A 17,928-nucleotide genomic window follows, 5' to 3' on the forward strand; every position below is an offset into this window, starting at 1 on the left:
AAGGGATAATCGAGTGTGAATTCGACCCTTAGTTGCTCAAATAAAAGATGATGTTAGAGGCACTAATCACACACATAGTAATGCAAGTGAAGCTCAAAATGATTGTTGATTATGATAATCAAAATTGAAGCTAAAGCACGTGAGAAAATGTAGTAATTTAAAGCATAGGAAAATGCTCGTATCAAGATTAATCAAACACACCTTTTAGCCATTGATGAAAGTATGGGATACTACACATCCATCGAGATGAGCTTTGATAAAGAAGAAGTCCAAATCACAAGAGTTCACAAGCATGTGCAGGAGTATACATAGAAAGAGGGTAGATTTAGGGGCTCATTTGGGAAGTCAATACATGCACCAAATGACCATTGCATATCATATCGTTTCATCTCATGTAATCTCATGTTGTGTGTATCTTAAGGGTTGGTTCATAGGCTAGAGCCCATTCTCATCATAGTTTTGGGAGTAGGAAGTAGCAACCCACGATTGTTTGATCAAGCACAAATTGTATTAATGACGGATGTAGTGCCAACATGTGAGCTATTATGGTTACAAGTGCTACTTTATGATGCAGGAATCTGGGTATGAAGACAATCTTAAAAGAAAGCATCGCATAAAACCTAGTATACTATGCAAGAAAAATTGCACCAAGGTGCACTACCATGTAGGGACACTACCTAGCAACCATAAACTTTGCATGTGATGACAGCTAGAAAGTTCTAGATAACTTCACAAAATGCCACTCATATGAAGCTTGGACACATTTCAAAAAATTGCTATAGGAACAACAAGTGTACACATTGTGGGAAGACATATCATCATCTTCTTCTTCTTCTACTTCATCTTTGAGCCATTTTCTCCCACACTCTCCCTCCCCAAAACTTAGCAAAACACATGTGCTCCTCTTCCTCCAACAAGAATCTCTCCTTTATCTACCCGCAAAATGTGTGTTTTTATCTTCTTTGCATGCTCATGCAATATATATAAAATCAAATTTAGGGCTCCACTTTACTTGACTTCCAACGATGGGCAAGTGTGTCATTGCCTCTCAACTCATACCTCAAAAGTAATTAGGCCCTTTTTGGGCGCTCAACATGGGAACAACCCCCTTGTTAAGTAGGCAAGACGATGGCCCAACCGTCGATGGCAACAAATGACCACAACCAAGATAGCAGCTCGCCATCACCGTGTGCGCAACAAGCCCACCAACTAATCGCCGTCCTCTCCCTTGGAGGAGCTCCTTGTGATGCTTGGAGAGAGACCATAATGTGTCATATATAACCCCATTGCCCTTTTCTCGCACCCGTATGGGTTTAATAGGCAACCACCTAGCATTTCAAGGTGGTCTCCCCACCTTAGCACTACCACAATCATTCAAAAAAATATCATAGCTTACGCATCAGTCCAAGTTAAAAGGTCAAAATCTTGGAGTTGAAAGAAAAACATCAAAACAAACTACATATAGAGGCATGCATGCATCGCAATGCATATTTAATCTCTCTCTCTCTCTCTCTCTCTCTCTCTCTCTCTCTCTCTCTCTCTCTCTCTCTCTCTCTCTCTCTCTCTCTCTCTCACACACACACACACACACACACACACACACACACACACACACAATAGTATCCATCCTACAAATGATTTCTTTATATTAAAAAAGGATCCATTGAGAGAGATAGATGCTAATGGGGTCATTTCCTTTATGGTGGAAAGTTTAAAGTGAATACAAATCACCATACTTTAAAGTACTTTTTCACCCAACTAGACTTGAGGGTTTGTCAAGCTAGATGGGCGAGTAGATGTTAGAATTTCATATGGCAATTCTTGGTTGTGATAATGATGTAGTATATGTGTTACCAAGGATCATCAATAAGATAAGTTTTACAACTTTAGAGAGCTCCTTGCTTCAAGAAATATGAAGGAAAAAATATTGAAATGGCATAACCATAAGTTAGCACACACATTACTAAGACAATAGCAACGAGAGGATTGATACTTTAGAAGGATTAAAACTTAATGAACAACCAAAAAACGTCATAGACATGATTTATCTTACTCTATTGATCTGCCATACTAGCAACCATAACGTATGGAGTACTAATTGGGTTAAGCCTTTGCATAAAGGAGGGGATGTAAAGAATAGAAACAAGTACCGGACTATAATGACTGGGTCTCTTGTGGCAAAGTTGTTTGGGTGCATAATGGAGATGAAATTGATTTATTGAACTGAAGATAATGACAACAAGCAAGTTTTTGTCGATGCAATAGCACCATTGATCATCTTGTCACTCTTCGTGTTCTTATGGAGGAAAGTCGGTTGAAAGGCAAGCGATTGTATTGTTGTTTTGTGGACTTTAAGAAAGCCTTCGATATGATTCCACGTAACACTTTGTGGAGAAGGATGGAAGAACTCCAATGCCAAGTGAGTTCATGCTTGCGGTTTCTCGAATCTATGAGAATGTCATGTGTCAATTGCGCATGGGAAGAGGAATTTCAGAATTGTTTGTAAGCACTATTGGGGTTAAAGAAGGATGTCCGTTGTCACCAACTCTCTTTGGTCTATGCATCGATCAATTGGAACAAATGGTACTTGACTTTATGCGAAAAGAAGGCATTGAAGAGGTCACTATTTGCAATGTGGTAATCATGCTTTTGTTGTATGCAGATGATGTAGTGCTTCTAGCACACACTTTAGAAGATGCACAAAAGCTTATGGTTGTCCCTTAGAACTTTTGCTTGCATAGTGGGCTGATTGTGAATGAATCCAAAACAAAGGTTATGCTTGTGAAAACCAACCATAAGGAGAAGCCATGCATTGTGTACAACAATGAGACACTTGAAGTTGTTGAGAGCTTTAAGTACCTTGGCCTTGAGGTTCCATCCAATCACAAGTGGCATGAATGTGCTATGCATCGTTTGGAAACGGGAAAGAGAGCATATTATGCATTTGAAAATATGTATAATGCGGGAAACATCAATTGTTGGGTTCTCAAGAAGTATCTTTTTGATGCATTGGTGACATCGTTCTTCTTTATGGAGTTGAGTGTGGGGCAGGAGCATCTCAAAGTCTACTTGGAAAGAGTTTGAGAATGTCCAAAAGCGTTTTCTTACAAACTTTCTCCAAGTTAAGACACAAACACCATATACGCTCCTACTTCTTGAGTCGGGATCTCTTTCAATTGAGGTTATGGGCATGGAAAGGGTTGTGGAGTACATGATAAAGATGCATCGAAACCCCTCACATCGACTTCCTACAATTTCATGGGAAGAAAGCAAAAAAAGTTCAAAAGACGCATAAAAGCAAGATCTTGAGCACAGGATGGATGCGAGACATAAAGAAGTGGTTTGGGAGATGGGATGCACTACACTTTCTACATGATTCTTCAATTGACTCCCAAGTGAATGAAGCTTTTCTACAATGCCAATGTATTACGGCTTGGGAGAAAACGGTGGGTCACGCTTCATACATTACACCACCCATATTGCCCCCAACTACAAAACCTTGTTCTTCGCTAAAAGAGGAAACCATACTCACACTTACATGCTTGAGCCTATCCCCTTGTCAATGATACACACTATCGTAGCCATTCGGCTTAGCTTCCATTCCCTTCAATGCGAGACACAGAAGAGTCAAATCAATTGTGCACATTATGCTTATTGCAAGTTTGAGAGTCTGAGTACCACACACTACTAGAGTGTTCAGCTTTTGGTCACATCCAAACTTGCTTCTCCCATATTTTCAGCCATGACTTAGACCTTAATGCTTTCCTCTCCTAGCAACAATGTGGGCTCTCCATTGCGACTCCCATCGAGAGTCACTCATGAGCCATACACGTACTACATCACATGTAACTTTGGTCCCATAGGTCATAATTGAACCTTCGAGGACGATAATAATCTCTCTCTCTCTCTCTCTCTCTCTCTCTCTCTCTCTCTCTCTCTCTCTCTCTCTCTCTCTCTCTCTCTCTCTCTGTGAGCCGTTTTTTGACCTAGTAGACAGCAGTTCACTCTTTTGATCATAACTTCTACATTTGAACTCCGAATTAGGTGATCTATAGCTTCAATTGAAGAGCACGAATCCCTCTATGCATTGAAATAAAGACATAATTTTTTTGAGCAATGGAAGGCTTTGCTGTAGCAGCATCTCAGAACTGAAAAAACTGTCAAAACTTTGCGTTTTTGTTGCCGACATGAAGGCAATGTCAGACAAAACTCGCAAGGGTGGAAAATCCACACTCGCCATGGAGAATGATGCAAAATCTCCAAGGAATTTGGATGCTAATCCAACCACATCATCTACAACAACGGAATCAATGATCATGGCTTACTTGATCTCATTACAAGAAACCGTCAACAAGCAAGGTGAAGAGTTGCGCGCACTTGCAATGGAGAATGGTACTTTAAGAGTTTTTGTTGTCGAGAATGAGCACCTTAAGAAGGTTCTTGAAAGCAAACAACATGCTTGGTGCATCTTGAGAATGAAGTTCAAGAATGTAAGCGCTCTCTTGTGGACATGATTGTATTGAAAGAGCGCTTGAGCAAAGCTGAGAGTGATTGTGTATTGAAAGAGGAAACGGTATACTATACAACATGATGTATGTGAGATGAGAAATGCATCCAAATCATGGGCTGATATATGTAAGGATAATGTGGTTTCTACATCTCCTATCATACATGCCGTTGTGCAAGCAAAGAATGTAGAGAATGTGGACATCAAAGAATTGCAAGAACGGCAAAAATGCTCGAAGAACATCGTTATTCGTGGAATCAAGGAGGAAAGCATGGAAACACCCCAATCTCTTGCGGTTGCTATTGAAGAGTTTTTTGCTACACACGTTAGCATGTCTAGAATCATGGCTTATGGTGCACATCGAGTTGGAAAACAAGGAGTCCCTTGCTTGGGAGAAAGACCTATTGTATGTACTATGGCTGATGAGGTAAAGAGAAAGATCATAGTTGACAATAGTTGGATCTACCTCGGATCGCACTCTTATGCAACAAAATGTACGTCGCAAAGCATATGAGAGAAGAACCAAGAAGGTCAAGGTGTCATCTCAAGAAGAAAAGTCACTTGAGGAGGATCAAGTCCACCCAACAAATAGGGACACATGATCTATGAGACCAACTCACGCTTGCGAATAAGCTTTTGGAATTGTAACTGCTATCCATGGAATGCGGGAATTGACATTGATGAGCTTACCAATGACTCCGATGTGATACTTCTTGTCGAAACATGGGAGCATGATGCGCAATGAATTCTTGGATTTGACAAATATGATGTGCATTCTTTGAGTGGACCAAAAATGCAAAGCAACGTAGAGGCCAAGGAGGTATAGCATATATGATCAAAAAGGGTTTGAAAGATGTTTCCATTGTCAAAGAAGATAAGTATAAACGCTACTTATGGCTGAAAATCAGCCTACCCAATGGTCAAGTCATGTTTGTGGTTGGTTGCTACATTCCTCACTATGCCTCCAACTTTTATGCTCGCTTGGATATGGATAGAGATCAGCCCTTTGTTGAACTAGAGGAAGACATTGCTCATTACAAGGACCAAGGTGAAGTCATTGTCTTTGGAGACATAAATGCTCACACAAATAGGTTACAACACGACACACAACAAGTTGACATGCCGTATGTGTCAAGAAGAATGGATGACTCATACATGTATAATCGAAGTTCTAATGATGCAAAAGAATTGGATCACTATGGAAAGTCACTTTTACATATGTACAATAGTACCGAAATGCTCATTGCAAATGGTGTATCTTTATGGCAAGGCACCAATGACTTTACATGTAGAAAGCACAATGGTGATAGTGTAATCGATTATATGTTGTTTTCGAAAGCCACTATAGAATGCATACAAATCTTTACACTTGGTGAATGGAATCCAGAATCGTATCATAGGATGCTATGCATTGACCTCATGTGTGGTAAAAGACCCCAAGCATGTAGCCTCCAATCATGATGTGAATCATTCGTACCTACGTCTAGACTTCAAACGAGCACTTATTTATGCTAATATGGTGGACCAAATGATAAGCATGACAGAGCATCAAGAGAACCCAACATTACAATGCAAGTGGAAAGTATTCAAATAAGTAATTTTCTCTTGTGCGAGGGAATGCTCTTCATTGAAACACATGTCTTGCAAAAGATCTAAGAAAGGTAGCACCAAGAAGAAATGGCTCGACATGCAATGTAGTCAAACCCGAAAACACTTGCTAAGGTTGGATGCAAGCAAAGACAAGGAAGGTTACTTGAAACATTCACACACATACAAAGCACTTGTTCAAAAAAAGAGGAGAAGGTGGGAAGTCAAAAAACAACTTCTTTTAGCGCAAGAAAAAGCACATGCATGTGGCAAGTTTTGGCAAAATCTAAAAGGCAAGCATGTTGAGAGCTTTGGTGACTTAACTCTTGAGGATATGTATACGCATTGCAAGAACCTCTATGAGCAACCCAATGTTGATAAGAAGGGGTGTTGTAGCTCCCTTCCATTTATGCCTCCCTTCTTTACCATTAAAGATGTATGTTGCGCGCTTGAGAAATTTGCTACCCGCAAGGCAGGGGACCTTCAAGGTGTCAAGGCTGAAATGATTAAATGGACAAGCAAGAAAACACAATATTGGATATGCGATATGTTTAACCTTGCACTTTAGCATGGCATGCCTCATGATTGGAGTGACAATTGGATCAAACCCTTTGCACAAAGGAGGAGATGTAAACAATGTGAACAACTACCGCACTATAATGGTTGGTTCTTTGATGGCAAAGTTATTTGGATATATCATGGAGATGAAGATAAGTGAATGGGCTGAAAAGAACGGCAAACTTGCGCTAGGCCAAGCAGGTTTTCGAAAGCATCATAGCACTATTGATCACCTTGTCATTCTTCGAGTTCTTATGGAAGCGTCTCGATTGAAAGGAAAAAAGTTGTATTATTGCTTTGTGGATTTCAAGAAAGCTTTTGACATGGTACCGTGAGGAAATCTTTGGAGACGTATGCAAAGCCTTCAAGTGCCGAGAGAATTTATGCATGCAGTCTTCCGCATCTACCAAACAGTGATATATCGACTACGTATGGGAGATGGAATTTCAAAATGTTTTGCAAGCACCATTGGTGTCAAACAAGGATGCCCACTTTCTCCAACCCTCTTTGGTCTACTCATTGATGAATTGGAATGCATGGTTCTTGATTTTATGCAACAAGAAGGCATAGAAGAGGTTAAGATCGGAAATGCGGTGATCATGCTTTTGCTTTATACCGATGATGTAGTGCTCTTGGCACATACCTTAGAAGATGAACAAAAGCTTATGAGTGTCTTGTAACGCTTTTGCCTACATAGCGGGCTGATCGTGAATGGATCCAAAACCAAGGTTATGCTTGTAAAGACCCTCAATGATGAAAATCCATGCATTGTATACAACAATGAGCAACTTGAAGTGGTAGATAGCTTCAAGTACCTTGGCCTTGAGATTCCATCCAATCATAGATGAAAGGATTGCACAATGCGTCGCTTGGAAGCCGGAAAGAGGGCTTATTATGCATTTGAAAACATGTGGAATGCTGGAGAGATCAAGTGTTGGGCTCTCAAAAAGTACCTCTTTGACACATTGGTGACACCAGTGCTTCTTTATGGAGTGGAGGTGCGGGGTGGTAGCAATGGGAAGTCTACTTGGAAAGAGTTTGAGAATGTCCAAAAGCTTTTTCTCACCAACTTTCTCCAAGTCAAGACACAAACACCCTACATGCTCTTACTTCTTGAGTCCGGATCGCTTCCCATTGAGGTCTTGGGCATGCAAAGGGTTGTGGAGTACATGCTTAAGACACAACGTAGCCCTTTATATCGAATTCCTAGAATCCATATGAAGCAAGTCAAAAGGTCCAAAAGACATGCAAGAGCAAAATAATAAGTTCGGGGAGTATGCTTGACATCAAGAAATGGTTTGGAAGATGGGATGCATGTCACTTGGTCAAGGATGCGTCGATCAACTCCCAAGTTAATGAGGCCTTCTTACAACGCCAATGTATCACGGCTTGGGAGAAATCCGGAGGTTCTCGCTTCAGCCATTACACCACACACATTGCCCCAAACTACAAATCTCTCTTCTTCTATAAGCGCGATAACCGAACCCATCCCTACATCCTTGAGCCCATCCCATTGAGTGCGATCCGCACCATTGTCTCCATTCATCTTAGCTCGCATTCTCTACGCTGCGAGACATGACATGGGGCACTGGCGAGGAGTCTCATCGACTTTGCACCTTATGCCCTCGTCAAGTGCGAGAGAGTGAGTACCACACACTACTTGAGTGCTCAGCTTTTGACCACATTAGGTCCTCTTTTCCCCATATAACTTTGCACCTTATGCCCTCGTCAAGTGTGAGAGAGTGAGTACCACACACTACTTGAGTGCTCAGCTTTTGACCACATTAGGTCCTCTTTTTCCCATATATTCAGCCATGAGCTCTCCCTACATACCTTCCTCTCCCAACCACGATGTGGACTCTCTATTGCGACGCTCATTTCAGTGATTTTTGGGCATCGAGAGTCACTTATGACCTCCACTCACACCATGTGACATGTTCATTTGCCAATTTGTAAATCCAAGTTTGAATGGGACGCTTGGAGATGGCCCGGGAATACCCTCTTTTGGAGACCACATTCTAAAGGCATTTACCATGCATTAATGCACGAGGCTAATTGGTGTAGCCCCCTCAACAAATTATGGAAGAGGCACTGGACGAAAAAACGGTGGGAGGGAGTCATAAAGAACAGTTGGAATCCAAGGTGGCCTCAGTATATGAAGGTGGTCCCATAGGTCATATTTGACCTCCAAGGACGACAATAGAACTCTCTCTCTCTCTCTCTCTCTCTCTCTCTCTCTCACCGTGCGGATTGCTTCGCCTGCGGGGCCGTCCACGTGGACTGTTGGTCGCGTGCAACCCACGTGAACAACCATGAGGACTGCCACGAATTCGGGACTATCCGCGTGGCAAGCACATAGGCTTTCCACACGGATAGTCTCGTCTACGTGGTAGTCTTCTATGACTTGCCACACGGATAGTCCCGTCTACATGGCAGTCCTCGTTGCTAGCCACGTGGGCTGTGGATGGCCCCAGGTAGAGAGAGAGAGAGAGAGAGAGAGAGAGAGAGAGAGAGAGAGAGAGAGAGAGAGAGAGAGAGAGAGAGATAGATAGTTCTATTATCGTCCTCGGAGGTCAAATATGACCTATGGGACCAAATGAACATGTCACATGGTGTGAGTGGAGGTCATAAGTGACTCTTGATGCTCAAAAATGGATGAAATGAGCATCGCAATAGAGAGTTCACATTGTGGTTGGGAGTGGAAGGTATGTAGGGAGAGCTCATGGCTGAATATCTGGGGAAAAGAGGACCTAATATGGTCAAAAGCTGAGCACTCAAGTAGTGTGTGGTACTCACTCTCTCGCACTTGATGAGGGCATAAGGTGCAAAGTCGATGAGACTCCTCGCCAGTGCCCCAACGTCCTATCTCGCAGCGTAGAGAATGGGTGCTAAGATGAATGGAGGCAATGGTGAATATCACACTCAATGGGATGGGCTCAAGGATGTAGGGCTGGGTTCGGTTACCACGCTCGGAGAAGAAGAGAGATTTGTAGTTTGGGGCAATGTGTGTGGTGTAATGGCTGAAGCGAGAACCTCCAGATTTCTCCCAAGCCGTGATACATTGGCGTTGTAAGAAAGCCTCATTAACTTGGGAGTCAATCGACGCATCCTTGACCAAGTGACATGCATCCCATCTTCCAAACCATTTCTTGATGTCAAGCATCCACCCCGAACTTAGTATTTTACTCTTGCATGTCTTTTGGACCTTTTCACTTGCTTCATAAGCAATTTTAGGAAGTCGATACAAAGAGCTATGTTGTGTCTTAAGCATGTACTCCGCAACCCTTTGCATGTCCAAGACCTCAATGGGAAGCGATCCGGACTCAAGAAGTAAGAGCATGTAGGGTGTTTGTGTCTTGACTTGGAGAAAGTTAGTGAAAAAACGCTTTTGGACATTCTCAAACTCTTTCCAAGTAGACTTCCCGATGCTACCACCCCACATCTCCACCCCATAAAGAAGCACCGGTGTCACCAATGTGTCAAAGAGGTACTTTTTGAGATCCCAACACTTGATATCTCCAACATTGCACGTGTTCTCAAATGCATAATAAACCCTCTTTCCGGCTTCCAAGCAACGCATTGCGCAATCCTTCCATCTATGATTGGATGGAACCTCAAGGCCAAGGTACTTGAAGCTATCTACCACTTCAAGTTGCTCATTGTTGTATACAATGCATGGATTTTCATCATTGAGGGTCTTTACAAGCATAACCTTGGTTTTGGATCCATTCACGATCAGCCCGCTATGTGGGCAAAAGTGTTCCAAGACACTCATAAGCTTTTGTGCATCATCTAATGTATGTGCCAAGAGCACTACATCATTGGTATAAAGCAAAAGCATGATCACCGCATTTCCGATCTTAACCTCTTCTATGCCTTCTTGTTGCATAAAATCAAGAACCATGCATTCCAATTCATCAATGAGTAGCCCAAAGAGGGTTGGAGAAAGTGGGCATCCTTGTTTGACACTAATGGTGCTTCCAAAAAATTCTAAAATTCCATCTCCCATACGTAGTCGACATATCACTTTTTGGTAGATGTGAAAGACTGCATGCATAAATTCTTTCGGCACTTGAAGGCTTTGCATACGTCTCCAAAGATTCCTCGCGGTACCATATCAAAAGCTTTCTTGAAATCCACAAAGCAACAATACAACTTTTTTCCTTTCAATCGAGACGTTTCCATAAGAACTCGAAGAGTGACAAGGTGATCAATAGTGCTATGATGCTTTCGAAAACCTGATTGGCCTAACGCACATTTGCCGTTATTTTCAGCCCATTCACTTATCTTCATCTCCATGATACATCCAAATAACTTTTCCATCAAAGAACCAACCACTATAGTGCGATAGTTGTTCACATTGTTTACATCTCCTCCTTTGTGCAAAGTTTTGATCCAATTTTCACTCCAATCATGAGGCATGTCATGCTGAAGTGCAAGGTTAAACCTATCACATATCCAATATCATGTTTTCTTGCTTGTCCATTTAATCATTTCAGCCTTGACACCTTGAAGGTCCCCTGCCTTGCGGGTAGCAAGTTTCTCAAGCACGCAACATACATCTTTAATGGTAAAGAAGGGAGGCATAAACCGAAGGGAGCTACAACACTCCATCTCATCAACATTGGGTTGCTCATAGAGGTTCTTGCAATGAGTATACATATCCTCAAGAGTCAAGTCACCAAAGCTCTCAACACGCTTGCCTTTTAGATTTTGGCAAAACTTGCCACATGCATTTGCTTTCTCTGGCGCTAAAAGAAGTTTTTTTTTTACTTCCCACCTTCTCCTCTTTTTTTGAACAAGTGCTTTGTATGTGTGTGTGAATGTTCCAAGTAACCTTACTTGTCTTTGCTTGCATCCAACCTTAGCAAGTGTTTTCGGGCTTGACTTCATTCCATATCAAACCATTTCTTCTTGGTGCTACCTTTTGCAAGACATGTATTTCACCGAAAAGCATTCCCTTCCACAAGAGCAAATTACTTATTTGAATACTTTCCACTTGCATTCTAATGTTGGGCTCTCTTGATGCTCTGTCATGCTTAACATTTGGTCCACCATATCTGCATATATAAGTGCTCGTTTGAAGTCTAGACGTAGGTACGAATGATTCACATCATGATTGGAGGCTACATGCTCGGGTCTTTTACCACACTTGAGGTCAATACATAACATCCTATGATCCGATTCTAGATTCCATTCACCAAGTGTAAAGTTTTGTATGCATTCTAAAGTTGCTTCTGAAAACAACATATAGTTGATCACACTATTACCATTGTGTTTTCTACATGTAAAGTCTATAGATCACCTAAATCGGAGTTCAAATGAAGAAGTTATGATCAAAAGAGTGAATTGTTGTCTACTAGGTCAAAGAACGGCTGAGAGAGAGAGAGAGAGAGAGAGAGAGAGAGAGAGAGATGGAAAAAGGAACTTGTAGAGAGGGGAGAGAGAGGAAAGGGAGGAAGAGGGATAGAGAGATAAAGGAGAGTGCATGTGTATAGATAGAGAGAGTGAGAGAGATGCAAAGATAGAGAAAGAAAGAAGAGGAGGGGAGAGAGAGAGAGAGAGAGAGAGAGAGAGATGGAAAAAGGAGCTTGTAGAGGAATGTATATAATTCAGTTTTTGTAACCTAAACCCAACTTTTTGGAATTAATCAAATCGATTTTATCTCTGTGCGTGGAGTCTGAGAGAGAGAGAGAGAGAGAGAGAGAGAGAGAGAGAGAGAGAGAGAGAGAGAGAGAGAGAGAGAGAGAGTGACTTGATCTCTTCGTGACACGCGCTACGGAAGGCCCATTGCTGAAGTGATACTACCACCGCCTTAGCAACTGCAAGGGCTTCCCTCCGACGCCAATAGTGTATGATTTCGACAACAACGCGAAGAGAGCGTCTACAAGCTTCCGGGTGAGTTTTCTTGCAAATCGGGTGTCCATTCGGTGACTTCTTTGTACCTATGGGTTCACGGTGAGTAGGACTACATGTTAGGACCATACGCCATGAAAAATGGTAACTTTTATTTTGCTGCCTGTCTTTATACGCGATTGTTGCAAGGGGTAGTTGGAGGTGGGTTATACAGTCACAGTCCATAGGATATTGATCTCAAGGCAAGGAGAGTGTACCTTATGAGTTTCATGATGTTTCAAGTGCGTTTGACCTAGATTTGGTGAGCGTTAGCGTTGTAGAGAGGGGAGAGAGAGGAAAGGGAGGAAGAGGGATAGAGAGAGAAAGGAGAGTGTGTGTGCATAGGTAGAGAGAGAGAGATACAGAGATAGAGAAAGAAAGAAGAGGGGAGAGATAGAGGATGCATGTGTGTATAGAGAGAGGGAGGGAGAGAGAGAGACAGAGATTTAAAATCTTGTTGTGAACATTAATCTTGGTGTTAAATGAATTGGATGTATACTTGTCCTTGTGTGCGTGTGTGTAGGAGGATTTCAATAATCAGAGCACAAAGATGACAATCATCTACTAATAACCAGGGTATGCCAGAAAAATCCCAATTTATCATGTGAAAATGTGGGCAAAGTACAATCAAAGAAAAAACATCCTCAATACTCCATTTGCATGTAAGATATGGCAAGTCCTTCAAATGTTACCTGCCACCATCACAACCAACAACAAAGAGAGGAGTTAGTAGCGGAAGGCAGGTGTCATCAATGAAGGACACTTGTTATTGATGTCCACCATAGCTAAAAGCAAAAAAAATGAATGAAAGAAAAAGGAAGTATTCTGTGATGCCCGCCCGGACCTGAGTAGGAACTTCCATGTTAAGTTGGTTGGTGAAGTAAGGTCCTATCAAGAAGTCCTGCAAGCTCAAGCTCTCAGCGTCCCACACAGCAACCTTCACATATATAGGTAGCTTATCCATTTGAAAGAGTAGTAGGCGAGAGTGGTCAGTTTTTTTGCAGAGTGGGGTGGTGGGATATGGGCGACATGGGAGAATTGGTGGGGTTTCTCCTTTTGAAAGAACTCACCCTCTATGCCCACCATGCAGGGGTGCAAGCCTAGAGTAGTGGGTTAGTGGAAGCATGTGGATGTGACAAGAGGTGCTTTCCATATGGTGAGGCTTACCTCATTTACCTAAGGCTTAGGTTCCCTACGTATTCCATTAATGATTAAATTTATACAATCCCTTTTGTTAATTTTTCAAAGAGACTACTAAAAAAAAATGCCAAGGTTGGTAAAAATTCCAATGGTTGCTTCATGCTTGGCACCATGGATTTGTGTGGAATAAATCCTCCTCTTTACACTAGGTTGTTGATGTTTGTAGGAGATCCCACAAATGGGGGCACTAGGCCCCCATTAGGGACCTAGTGCCCACCTCCTGAGGCAAGAGTGGACTGCCTTGAAGTTTGCACATGATTGAAGGTTTTCTGTGTCATCCAGATATTTATAGATGATTCTCCATAATCTAATTCTCTCAAAGCCATTGGCACAAAAGGCTTGGACAAGGGCTTTAATATCAAGGCAGGCTTGTTCTATAGAATGGTTACAGAAGATAATGGGCTTGATTTGGGATAAAATGACCTTATGAGACCAGTTTGAGGGCATGTTGCTACCTCTATGGATAAATTTCAGAACATGATCAGGGACCACCTTACTCTTGTCAATCCTGGACCGGTGGAGTTTCCCATGATGTACGTCAAACTGCATGCTGAGGAAGGTTGTGCTAACTCCTGTACCATCTTTAAAAATGGTGATGCTGTCATCAATGGAGAGGCAAGGGAGGTAAATCGGGTTGGTAATAGTAAAATACCTGGGATGATCATTATTGACCCAAAAGATATCATCAAAGAATCTGAATGGAGTTTTGAATTGGAGAAGGTGGTGTCGATGAAGAGGATCTTTGAGGGTTGAGTGTATGTAGTTATATTCCAATGCATGGAGGTATAGATTACACCAAATGGGAGAGCAAGCAAGTCCCATGGGGATCCCATTAATCTGCTTGTAGACTTCTCCATTACACTGTACATACACATTACTAATAAGCCAGGAGTTTAGCTCAAGGACTTGTGTGTGTGTGTGTGTGTGTGAGAGAGAGAGAGAGAGAGAGAGAGGGAGAGAGAGGGAGAGGGAGAGAGAGACCTTTATTGCTCAAGGGATCATAATTATTGATGGAGGTGTGTTTTGGTCCTTGTGTAGGTGTGCTCGCCAAGGAAAGAAATCTATGAGAGAGAGAGAAAGAATCTTTTTGGAATCTGGTCATCAAATTCCAAAAAAGCTCTCGTCAGAAAATGCTCGCCAAAAAGCATTCCCCTAATTGGACGTGATTTTTTAAAAAATTGAGTCTCCCTCTAGTTTCTGCAATGCATATACTCACACTCGCCAAATGACGTTAGTAACTTGGTGTCGGTAATGAATTGATCTCTTCTAGTGTTGTAAATCATTATTCTTCTCCTCTCTTTCTCTTTCTCTTGTTCTTGTTTGCACAATGATGTGATGGAAACATCTTGCACCCTCCTTATCACCCTATTTGTGAGGGCTTCTATGCATTTTTTAATTCAAAAGCAATGTTTCACCTTTACTACAATAGCTAAGGAAGATATGGAGAGGCATCGGCAAGCACCAAAAACCATTTTTAAAGCAAAGAAGCCGCTCAAGGTTTCCTTAGATAGAAGAACATGGTCGATAGCTGCATTACTTCAATTCGCTTCAGATAAGTTTACCTAAACTCCTTTGTAGAGAAAAGTTTGCCCAAGGTCCATAGGAGTTAACAATGCACAATCCTTTGTATTCAAGATAGGTATACCTCCAACATCAACGAATTTATGAGAGAGCATTTGGTCCATTAATTGAAGGCTTGTCAAGTTGTCGTTTTATGTATTGGCCATACTGTGTCTAGTAGGGGGTACTGGATGGACTAAACTTGAAAATGAAGTAGAATCAAACTGAGATACCCCTCGAGCATGGCAAAGGTGTGCGAGGTGAAGCAACATATCACACGTGGATAGAGAGGTCGCTGGAAGGAGCGTGCGCTAGTCACAGACGTTGTAGGAGTTGGAAGGGTGTGCATAGGTCATTGATGAAGCAGGAGGTTAAGCGGCCATTATCTTTTTAATATATGAAACTTTGTTCAATAGCATCGTGGGCTCTCGTCTTCATGGTGTAGATTGGCATTTGCTATCGTCACTTTTGATGTCTGTGCTTAAATCCATTGAGCCTACTATTTTGTGTAGCCTTTAGTAGAAGGCTTGGGGACAATGGAATCTAGAAGAATCTGAGAATGAAATGAAAATCATAACGAGTTCCTAGTAGTGGGAAGAGGAGTAGGAGGGAAATGATGTTGATATAACTTTCTTTCCTTCATTCCTTCCTTCTTTGTGTATGTTAGGCAATTGTTTATTAAACTATTAAGGTTACTCTTTTTGAGATACAACCTTCTTTTTTGAGACAAATGATATTGTTGATCCTTTTGGCCGTGCAAGTCATTTTCACAAATCTGCAAACAACACTACACTTGCATCGTTGATTTTTTGGGATACCAAGAAATCAAGGATGCCTATGCATGGATATTGTCGGAAATACTGCTTTCTTTTATAGCCTTTTTTTGGTTGCTTAACTCCAACAAAGCGCTCTAGTTTCATAAAGCGGTCCCGTAGTCACAACAAGTTTCTGACATTTTCCAATGTGAGAAAGGAGCTTTTTTCTCATGTTTTTTTAGTACATGGTTCAACATCATGAGCTACTCCTCGCAAGGGAGCGCATGCCTAGCTAGGGGGCATGGGAGTGCTCTTGGGAGGGAGCGCATGCTTAGCTACGTATGGTTGGGGGCATGCGCTCCTCGAATCAGTAGTTTTTGTAGTCTCCAATGGGAATTTGTTAAAACTTATTGTGAGTCACTCTCAGGTGAGTGACTCACAATAAATTCTCATTATAATTCCCACATTGGAGACTACGACAACTTCATGAGCAAGGACAAAACAGGTTCCGCTAGTATGATGGCTGGCACAGAAAAGGCTAAATGCCAAAGCTTGTGTGAGAAGTGGACTATGATTGACCTATGGGAGGTAGGCCCATGGAATAACATGCATGGGTTCACCTACACAAGTCTCCAGTATGCCCACACCGCCTCCACGCTTGAAAAATGATATTGCTCTCACCAAGCTGACTGGATCCCGTCAATGCTAGAGATGAAAGTGATTTCAACAAAAAGTTTATCTGATCACGTGCCCTTGCACATATAGCTCAAGAAAACTAAAGGGGAGGAGCAGACCTTGAGAGGGGAAAAAAATCTTCTTATAACAGGGGCTCACATGTTCAAAGACCCTCTTTACAGAAACCTCACCAAGAAAGCATTGGGTAAGCTCAAGAAAGATGTGGATCTCAATAAACATAATGCTTGGGACCTTTTTGCTTGAAGCATACAAAAAGCAATCAAAAGCTCGGGCCCTCGGATAAAAAAGGCCAGTGAGGTGAACCTCAAGCATCTTACAAAGGAGGTGACTCGGTTAACCTTGAGGAAGGCTGTTGGGCTGGCTACTGAGGATGAGCATAAGCAGTGGCTTGAAGCTAAATCTAACCTGGCGAAAAAACAAATTGAAGAAATCAAGAAGGCAAGATTTATCTCCAGGGAGCCCTTCCTCCAACTGAAGGCCTCTAATCAAGCACATTCTTTAGGGCCCTCAAAGTCAAGAAGAGCCCGGGCCACGTCCGCTCACACTATGATGAGAATGGGAATGCCGTTCAAAACCAAGATGCGATGGTTGGACTAATGCTTAACTATCTTAGCCAGATTATTGGCGAGCTAGAGACCCAATCGTGGGAAGTGGATGAAGCTGGAAGCAGTCTTTTCCGAAGACGAATTCTCACTAGCATTACAAGCTCTAGGCAAGGAAAAGTCCCTTGACTGGGATGGGCTGACGGTCGAATTTTTTAGAGAATTTTGGGATGCTCTCAAGGTCCCAATCGCGCGGTTGGCTAACCAAGAGATTGTCGAAGGGTCATGGAGAACATTTGGAAGCCAAAGTGGCCTCAGAATATGAAGTATTCTTGTGGAAGGTAATGTGGGGTGCTCTGCCAAGAGGCGTAAAGATCCAAGAAAGAGGGATTGGATCCGATAGATGCTCAGGTTCCAGGATAGCTAGAGGAAGACCTGGCCCACCTTTTCATGGAATGCCAGTCAATCAGGGGCCTGGCAAGGAAGATTTGCAAGTGGGTACAAAAGACATGGCAGATCAAGTTCTTCAAGATTGATCTGTTCGTTGGTGATAAAAAGATGAGAAGTCTGGCTCTTCTTATCTGCCCTCAAAATGTTAGATACTTCTTTTTCCGCCATATATGTCAGA

Source organism: Adiantum capillus-veneris, chromosome 19 (assembly GCF_014529385.1).
Source record: "Adiantum capillus-veneris isolate H3 chromosome 19, ASM1452938v2, whole genome shotgun sequence".
Lineage (NCBI taxonomy): Eukaryota > Viridiplantae > Streptophyta > Polypodiopsida > Polypodiales > Pteridaceae > Adiantum > Adiantum capillus-veneris.